Here is an 8,192-nt window from a genome sequence, read left to right on the forward strand (position 1 = left end):
TCACAAATATCACTCGGCAAGCATCTAGAAACCAAACTTTTGTCAGAGCCGAAGCCCTCGTGTGCTGTGCCTTACCTGTCAGGGCTCCACTACAGCCGAGGAGCCACACAGCATTTCCTGCTCTGGTTAGGGCGGACATTTTGGATATGGAATTGGTCTTGGTGTGGCCTCATCCTTTGGTATTATTGGTCACTAGCGGGATAAATTCATCTCAAGGTATGTGATTTATGCATTTTATTTGGTTATTATGTGACATTATCTATTAATAGGCATACACTTGGCTGAGCATGGTGCATGTATTCTTTGTCCTGCTTTGGATTTTGGAGGTTTTGGGCATCAGAGAGCTCCATGCTTTTCAACGCATAGCAAGTTTTTTCTGCCACTATTTTTTTTTTGCAGTTCTATGCTCTTCAATATCTTTGGGAAAATATGCCCCTGATTCACTTATGGCAGGCTGTAATTACAAGCTGCCTGACAATGATGAGTGTAGCGCTCTCCAGTTTCACTTTGTGCTATGGGGAGGATAGTGAGGTTCTGACCCCTGTCTCAAAGAATGACTGGTGTCCACCACTAAACTCTAGCACACCAATATAGTTTATGTGCTTGTATGTGTGTGCACGAGCGTGTGTGTATGTCTCTGTGTGCGATGTGTATGTATATGTGTATGTGTGAATGTGTGTTTGTGTATGTGTGTGTGTGTGTGTGTGTGTGTGTGTGTGTGTGTGTGTGTGTGTGTGTGCATGTGTGGGAGGGGATTGGCAGTGTGACTGATGTAAAATAATTATAGCTGTACAGCTGTGGTGCTGTGGCTGCAGTGTGCGAGGCTGGATCAGTAGGGGCTAATGGGGTGTGAAAGGGGATCGCTACCTGACTGCAGCGCCTCTTTCTCTGCTAAATAATGCAGGATGTGAGCGCCGTGTGTGATGGCTCGTACATACCGAGATGCTCCTGCACCCAATTATAAGAACGTCATGACAATTTTACCTGCCAAGATGACATGCTGGCTAATGCTAACGGCTCCTCATTACTTTCTGCTTTTATATATGGATAAATATATAAATAAATACACACATATAGATGCTGCTTCAGGTGCCTCGATGTGGCCCATCTGGGGACTGGCTGACTGAACGCCTGGAAAATACAGCAAGGTGAACATCCTGACTGATTTATATGTGAAATAATAGGGATCGTAATTCCAATTTGGCTCAAAATAGAGTGAGGAAATAAGTGTGCACTGATAAACAAAGTGTTACAAATTTAGCAGAAAACAAATGACAAATGTATAAACAAAAAGTATGTATTACGAGTGATGGGCAACATGAAGATAATGTCAGGGTACAATTTTGAAGAGTAACTGGCTGATAAACACTGAATATTTGTTACAGTTAGTTTTGCTAAATAGATAATTATTTGATATGCCTTAATGTACTCCCATAATTTATTCAAACTATGAAGGCAGCTCGTCATTTCCTTCTCTGCAGAACGATGAGGAAGAAGGGAGCGATGACGGATTCTTTTTTGCTGTATTTTTCCAGTGCTCGCACGCAACCCTCTCACAGGCATCACTGTCAGTTGTGTCATCATTTCATAATCAACACTCAAGTATCCAAACCATGTGATGTGACACCACATTTCTGGGGTGATCTGTGTATTTTTTTTTGTTTGAATCTCTTTCACAATCAGCTCATTGCACCGCATATTACTCATCAGTCTGGCAGTTATATGATTCACTGGATCATCTATTTTGGTATATTGCACATATTTTTATACAAGATACTGTAAGTTCATTAAGGTGGTTAAACCAAGAAATCAAGCACATCTCAAACTTACTTTTTTACTTTTGAAAATAAACCTAGAAAAAATGAAACATAGACTACCTCTGAGTTCTGTATTTTATGTTTAAGTTGACACTGACACTTCACAGACCCAATTGACCTGAGCTGGTCACTCACTGGCTCCAATTTCAATACTCCTGCATGTGTGAAATAAGTTGGGCTGTCTCATAAATATCTTATTGACAATGTTTTGTTTTTCTTTGACGTTCATCTGCATCCAGTGAATGATTAGTACTGACAACCAACTGAAGGTCCCGTTTGGGAGTGACCACTGCTGTGTCTCTCAGAAGCCTTGTGGAACCTGGACACAAAACAGGCTTAGCGAGCCTCTCACTGGCGCCGGCTGAGGGTCTTCGCCTTGTCTCTCTCAAAGTGATACGCCACGCCGACCCAGAGCCCTTTGTGAGAGCCCATGCTTTTATGGACAAAACAGCAGTGACAAAGCTTCTGGGTGTATTGTTCGTATGGACACTATGAAGCCGCCATTTAATAATGGTTGATTTCACCTCTTTTTTATTTTTTTCGTCCCAAACTAAATCAGGATATTAAACAAATGTAAGTCAAAAAACAAGTAAAAAATAAATTGAATTTCTAAAAAGTTGAAAACAATGTATGAAAACATATACAACCAGAGAATCTATTGATGAGTAATATCCATCCATTCCATATCACACAATAAAATAATGTTTTTATGGATATGCTGACAAAGATATGAAGGGCATAACATCTGAAAATAAAACAATATAACAAACAAACAACAAACAAATGCCAAGGTCTGTGAACAGGAAAATACATGAATGAAATTTTGAACTACATCAACACTTGAACTACATTGAAAACTACATCAATATATATGTTTAATCAAATATAATAACACAAATCTAATGCAAATGACAATTTACAAAATACCTTACCACCCTCAGCCTCGTATTCATATTCTTAGACTGCACTGAAATGATTCAGATCTCACAGACTGACATAGATATTTTATATTGCGTCTCAAAAAATATAATATTACTTTATCACTGGTGGATATCTTGAAACAATATGTGCCTGTCAAAATAAATATTAGTAAAATATTGTTTCATTGAACAGGCTCTGATGGGAATGCTTCTGTGGTTCTAGCATCAGTAATAATAAGCTTAATAGATCCCAAATCACCTGCCGATGTCATGTCTAGCGTAATAATAAAAGGCCTGTGCCATTTACACAATGCCCTACCTCCTTTGCCCATAACCTTCCCCCCTTACCTACACTTTACTACACATAAGTGTCATAGTTATGTAGACAACCACAGCTGTATTGGGAGCTAATATCATATTAACTTAATGACAGGGTCATTGATAGAAATGTAGTTATTAATTCAAATTAAGGCTCCTCTACATTGAAAACTAAAACATTGCAACTGTTTTTGCTGAAGACATGTTATTTGCATTGATTTCTGGAGTTGAAAGTTACCATGCAGATGCTGCATTGCAGAATTGTTTCATATTTTTGTGGAGGAAGTTTCCAGAATGTTCAGCTGTTTACTGTTATAACCATTATTCACACCACACACTCCAACATAACAGAAAATTATACTCCACACCATAATTATTAAAATGGCAGTATTTTTTGTTCAGTTAAGTCAAAAGGTCATTGCAAGGTACTCCATCACTTCTGGGATTTACAAGCCCTCAGGAAACTGAAATCTAATGCATTTTAGATACCTACCACTTTGCATAAGATCTGTCTATGTTTTCCAAGAAGTAAACATATATTTTACAAATACACAATGAGGACATGGTCAATCAAAATGTAAATGTGACATTTAGAACAGTGACATTGGGGACTAACTGACAATGCAACTGTGAACAAGTATACTGTGAAAAATCCATTCTGTGCTTTTTGAAGGTAAAATGTGTGGTAGTGTTGTTGTTCCTCTGCTGAATCTGGGAGTGTCCCTGCATCCATGAGGATTTATAGAGTGAGGCGTTGGTGGCCTGCCTCACGCACGGCCCTCCACTTCCTCCTCCCCATGGCACCGTCTCCTTCTGGCCGTATGCCCTCTCGCAGCTTTCTCCCCCCACACTGCTGTCATTTTGACTCAATTTGCAAATGGCAAAAGGCCACTGCAATAAGTTAAAACACTGAAACACTATTAATTCCAACTCCCTGAAAAGCTCAGCTGAAATGATCTTTAAAAGTTCCTCCCCCTCCTTCAGTTGTAGAGGACTGCAGTTTGTCTGCAAGGGTAGTGATGATGGGTTGTGTATGTGTGTATTTGTGGTTAGGGTAGTGTGTGTGTTTTGTGTGTGTGTGTGTGTGTGTGTGTGTGTGTGTGTGTGTGTGTGTGTGTGTCTGTGTGTGTGTGTCTGTGTGTGTGTGTCAGTCTGTGTGTCTGTGCGCCAGCATACACACTGTAATCCTGGGCTAGCACGGGAAAGAAAGCAGATTATGGCGGCGAAGGCTCATTCGAGGCATTCTAATGTTATTGATTAAACCCAGCAGGGGGGAGAGGGGCTGGGGCTGCCTGATACTCCCCTCACCTGCCGCTACAAAGTCACAAGCACACATCAAATCCCATTTTGAGCTGTTAGAAGAAGCAGCCTAACACCCCCACCCCTCCACAAACACACACACACACACACACACATACACACACACACACACACACACAGCAGCTTGAAGCTTTTTGGCTCTGAGGTGTAAAAAATGTAGGACTATGCCTGCTTAGCCTGAATTTTAATTTTCTGTTTGACTGCGTCTGGATGTTGATGTTTGCGTTATCGTCCGTGTTCCGATCCATTGATTAATCACAGCATTGGCTTTGTAATTACTCGCGGACTCCCTGAAGGAAGGAGATATGTAGATTGCGGTGAGGGCACAGCGCATCAGCATTCTGCACCATGTCCCTGCGATGGCCGGAAGGTGCCCGAGTGAGCGCTCACTCCGGAAAGTCGGTCGGAATATGATCTGTTTTAATTCTGCCATACATTTCTCAAATCCTGAGGAAAATCTTTCTAACTAGGCACTACTTTTTACATTTCATGAGGATTGATGCTTTATATCACTATGGATCAAAATAAAGGGTTTGCTGAACATATGTCTAAATTGGTAATATATATGGTATCTGTGGAAGCAAACATATTTTTCATAATGTAACTGATACTACATACGGTGTGTTTGAAATGGCTCTCCCAGTGTATTTGTTTTTCATATATGGGGGTGGGGGAGATGTGGTCAGCTTGGGAGGGCTAATCACAGGCTCTAAATATGGCATGTGGACCCAGTGTGTGTGTGTGTGTGTGTGTGTGTGTGTGTGTGTCACCACACATGTTTGTTCACATGTGCTCCAAATGTGGTGCAAAATTGTGTGTGTGTGTGTGTGTGTGTGTGTGTGTGTGTGTGTATACACATATGTGCCCAAGAAGGAGAGAGACAGAAGGACTGAAAGACAGAGGGAGCAATGCGCATGTGTGTGTGAGTTTGTCTCTTTGTGTGTGTGTGTGTGTGTGTGTGTGTGTGTGTGTGTGTGTGTGTGAGAGAGAGTGAGAGAGAGAGAGTATGTGTGTAACTGTGGGGGAAGGGAGTGCAGTTGTTGCCGTTTGGAGGCCTTGCTGGGCAGGCTCACTTTGAGGCCAGCTCACCACGCAGCAGGGAGTCCACTACAAAACCCAGGCACAAATGTCATCAGTCTCCCCCTTCCTCCCCTCCTCCATAACACACAAACACACACACACACACACACACACACACACTGGCCCTGCTGAGAGAGTAGCTCTTATCATGGCCCGCTCCGTCAGAAAAACACAACAGCAAGCAGGAGAGACAATCAGGATAGAGGACTGCAAGTGTTTTACCCAACCGCTGTCAAGGAGATAAGTGGGAGAGACCAACATTTAATTCAGCGGTGATAAGCAAGGCAAGGTGTTTACTGTTATTATCTGGAAAGAGCATCCTCTTTTCCCAATCCGTTGGCTATCAAAACAATACACACAAAATGGTGGCAACAGGTAGCCAAAGCTGTCAGCCACTCCACTACTGCAAGCTGGGAAAGGTTCTTCAAAAACAGCCCTGCCACAAGGGAGTGGAGAAACGGACGGAGTTGAGAAAAAAAGCGTTTTTCCTCCACCAACCCCCCCCCCCCCCCCCCCCATCCCTGTGCAGTTATCTTTTAATGTCACGAACGAGAAGGGAAAAAAAGGAAAAGAAATGAGCAGTACTCGGTATTGAGGAGCCAATTAAGTTTGTGCTGCAGTGTGTCTTAATCAGCGCTGTAATTGGGTCCCCCCTGCTGCGCGCTGCGACAAGGGATGGGGAGACGGTCCAATGCCACGCTGCCACTGTGCCACCACATCCGCCTTCAGAGCTGTCACCGCCACAAGAAAGGACGCGTGACTGTGTAAACAGTTGGGAAACGCTCGTGCAGCCAGAGCCAATGTGTGTGGAGTGGAGTCGATGCATGGCCATGTTAGATGGTAAAGTTAGAAATGCGCTGATGCTCTAAGGTGCTTGCCTGTGTCTATTACAGCCTGCTGATTTGGTGTGTCTTGTTGTATGTCCCTCCATGAGAAATAAGATTTCTTCCCCTGTGATTTAATTCAGCAGACAGTCCTTACCATATTGCAGACACACACACATTACCTTGGTTCATGAGAGCAGCTATCTCTGTGTTTTACAGCAGATTCCTATCAGTCCTTCTGTGTTCAATAAAAAAGGTCGTAAAAGTATCAGCACAGTGTAACTCAGAGTCCAGAGTTGACTGGCAGGCATGCGTCATTGCACTAGTGGAGTAGTAGGTGTTGGGTAATCTGCTACGTACACTTCTGACTGAGCATCTAAAACATTTGGCTCACTGTGTCTTCTCTCTGGCTCTGGCTATTGTGTCCATATGGCTTCTGAGTTGCTATACACCAAATCAGACTTCATGCTGAAATGCTCAAGTAGACACAGTATGTACAGAATTCATAATATTGTATTGTTAATATTATTGTAATGTTAGGAAATTCAAATCATAACTAATAAAACTACCAATCTAATTAACTCTGCAGGCTAATAAACCCTTCATAATAAACATCATGAGAAGAAGTAAAACAAAAATGGTTTCATTTGTGTTATGGAAAAAGATGATTTTGCTGTAATGCTCTTAATTTCAATACATACAGTACACATAAAAAACACACAAAAATAAAACATTTTGATGTTGACAGAAATCTAATGCTGCTAAATTCAGGAGGCAATATTAAATAATATTGATAGAAAATGTGAATTTTCAGACCTGGCTGAGATGGTTAACTACATTAATTCATAGTTCCCCCAACTACATAAAAATGCCTGATGAGGACCTCATGGCCTTGAGTTTTTATCATTTTTGAAAAAATGCCATTCTGAAAATAGGCCTTTTAATCTACACCTGAGAGTGCTCTCGACAGTGACCTTTTCAAAAAATGTAATTAGACAGTAGTAACTAGTGCTAGTTTTCAGCTAAACTAGCAAACATGTCTTTCAGTGCATGGTTTGTGCTAATGTGCTAGCTCACACATAAGAGACAGGCACACCTTTTCATGTTTGTTCTGTTTACATTACTTTACTGCTCTCCAGTCCTACCAATCAGGATGATGAGCCATGCTGTCCTTTAGTTTATTTATTCTTTGTAGTTACTCAGAATGATGTTGAGGCCTTTATGATAGCCATTCAACACAAGAAGGTGGATGACCTAGACACATTTCTAGTGTAATAGTCCCTCAGTCATGTTTAGTAGACACATCTTGCATCAATGAATGATTTTATAACCTGCCTTTATTGAAGAATATTTCAACGCAGGATGTGGTGTGTTTTATGTAAACAGCAGAGAAAACCATCATAATCTTTTACCCTGATTTCTTAATGTTTCTTATCATTTAGCAGATTGCTTTTGAACCTACACTTTCTGCTGTAATATTGGATCATCAAGCTGTTAACTTCTTGCCTATAATTATAGCACCTGATTCATGGCTCATGACCGTATAGCTTTACATCTGTGTGTAAGATGAAATACCAAAGACAATTACGCCTTTTGCAATAACAAGCGTTTAACCTTTTCTCCTCCGCCTGAATCAAGGTGTGTGAGCTATATCATTTACCCAGGATTCCATTCAGGCAAGGGCTTACTTTCATAATTGAAGAAATATGCAAGGTGTAACACCTCAATGATTACAGGAAAAATATGGTAGAATTCATGGTGAATTTAGTTCTCTTTAAAAAACAAATTAGTCACACAAACTGACGAAACTGGTGAGGATATCCTTGTCAGATGAGATATGTTCAGGTATAATAGCATTTTTCAGCTCGGGTTTCTGTTGGTGTATAGTATATGGGTTCAGTGCTTGTGTTTCT

At 41.1% G+C, this 8,192-nt stretch overlaps 1 long non-coding RNA gene across 1 annotated transcript in view; it reads right to left on the minus strand.

The window, feature by feature from the left end:
* Window positions 1-8,026: 8,026 nt before the first annotated feature.
* LOC121720355 overlaps window positions 8,027-8,192 on the minus strand; it is a 6,103-nt gene continuing 5,937 nt past the window's right edge. The window contains exon 4 of the long non-coding RNA XR_006034526.1: window positions 8,027-8,192. This exon is cut by the window's right edge and continues 424 nt beyond it. This is a non-coding gene — a long non-coding RNA (uncharacterized LOC121720355).

This window comes from Alosa sapidissima, chromosome 10, assembly GCF_018492685.1.
Source record: "Alosa sapidissima isolate fAloSap1 chromosome 10, fAloSap1.pri, whole genome shotgun sequence".
NCBI lineage: Eukaryota > Metazoa > Chordata > Actinopteri > Clupeiformes > Clupeidae > Alosa > Alosa sapidissima.